The sequence below is a fragment of the Seriola lalandi genome, unplaced genomic scaffold, assembly GCF_002814215.2.
Source record: "Seriola lalandi dorsalis isolate HSWRI2012SDOR001 ecotype SW California unplaced genomic scaffold, Sedor1 jcf7180002001532, whole genome shotgun sequence".
Taxonomy (NCBI): domain Eukaryota; kingdom Metazoa; phylum Chordata; class Actinopteri; order Carangiformes; family Carangidae; genus Seriola; species Seriola lalandi.
Genome location: NW_019472191.1, coordinates 1 through 1,764, shown reverse-complemented (window position 1 = coordinate 1,764; position 1,764 = coordinate 1). Strand labels below are relative to the sequence as shown.

General features: G+C 45.5%; 1 pseudogene; it reads right to left on the bottom strand.

Annotated features, from left to right (window-relative positions):
• Positions 1 to 5: 5 nt before the first annotated feature.
• Positions 6 to 1,757, bottom strand: LOC111664382 (retinol-binding protein 3 pseudogene; annotated as a pseudogene).
• Positions 1,758 to 1,764: the final 7 nt, after the last annotated feature.

The window sequence follows — 1,764 nt, the reverse complement described above, 5'->3', positions numbered from 1 at the left end:
ACAACCTGGTTAGGGATGGAAGCGTACAGAACACTGTCCCTGATCTGATAGGTTCCACTTGACAGAGACCCTCCAATTGTTGGCTCTCCAACGATTGTGGCTCTATTTAGGTCCTTCATAGTGCGGGTGAACACTTCAGCTGCTGACCCAGTCATGTGACTGGTGAGGATGTAAACATCCCTGGAGGACCCATACCTTTGACCCCTGACTTGAGGTAATGTCATGATCTCTGTCATGGTGGTTGTGGTGCGGTCGAAGATAGTGTAAAGGTGCAGCAAAGGTTCAGCATCAAAGAAATATGTGCACAGTAGAGGAATTGCTGTTGAATAACCACCAGTGTTGTACCTCATGTCAATTATAAGGGCATCTGTGTTTGTGATTTTGCTCCAGACTAATTTTATTAGCTGTGGGCCAATGGCTCTTAACACCTCTATATCTGCCATCATGTCAAATCTTAGATAGCCAACATTACCTGGCAGAAGCTCAATTTTAAACAAAGCATCAATTATATATCCCACTTCTTCTGCTGTAGGGATCTTTGCAACGTCATGAAGCAACTCAGGCTCGACGTCACAATGGAACACATGGAGGCGGTGATCGCCTGAAGCCTCTTGAAGGTCTGTTGTCAACTGAGATGCCAAAGATTCAAAGTCAACTACTGACCAGTACATTCCCTCGACCCATTTGCTCAACAGCACCTTACTGACCTTTAGGGCGACTTCATGGATTGCGTAGTGTTTTTCTAACAGTTCCCCAGTTCCCTCCATGAGGGACCTGAGCCCTTGATGAAAGTCTGAAATATCGTGAACGTGGTCCACAGCTTCCTCGGCTAGCACAATGGCATCAGGGACAACACCACCCCCAAGCCAGCATTCCCCATTGTTGTCTATGAAGTTTATGAAAGGGACAGTGATGGCAAGGTCTGTCCCCTCTACTTGAAACATCTTTGAATGCATTAGGGTACCAGATGTAATTTCCCCAATGACTGTGCCACGATGTAGAGACTGTATCAGGTAAGCAAACTCTTCACCAACACTTGCTGTGTAGTAGCTGGTCAACACATAAACCCCACGTTTGGAGCCATAGGTTGGGCCTGTAATTTGGGTACGAGAGTAATATTCTGTTGTTGTGTTCTGAATTCGGTCATATATTGTGAAAAAGTGATGCTTCTGGGAAGTGTCCTGCAGATAAGACAGTATAAGTGCTAGAAAGGTAGAGCATCCACCGGTGTTATAGCGTAGGTCAATAATGAGGTTCTTTGTGTCTTTTAGGGGCTCCCACACTGTTTTGGCCATGACCTCTTCTAGTTTCGTCACTGCAGGTGACTCAACAAACTTGTCAAAGCGGAGATAACCGGTATTGCCTGGGAGAATTTCCACTTTAAATGTTGTATCAACCAGTGCTCTTAATAATTCTGGATCATCAGGAACTTTGTAAAGCTCAGGGTCCTCCTCTACAATGGCGCCATTATCTTGCATGTATTTGATGATCAGTCTCGGATCTTCGGAAACAGTTTGGAGGTCCTGGTTGAGTCTGACTGCCAGATCCTCCTCAGATGTGACTGAGAATAAGTCTGTAGATTGGAGTTGTTGTTGAAGAGCTGGAACTCTATCAGTGAAAGCATACAACCTCCCAATGATGTCAGAGATACTCTTCACAATGTTTGGAATGGCACTCCTTATAGCCAGAAGGGACTTGGCTTTTGCCACAGCTTCCTTTGCGATGATGTTGACTGTTGGGGAAACGCCACTTACTTCCCAGCTC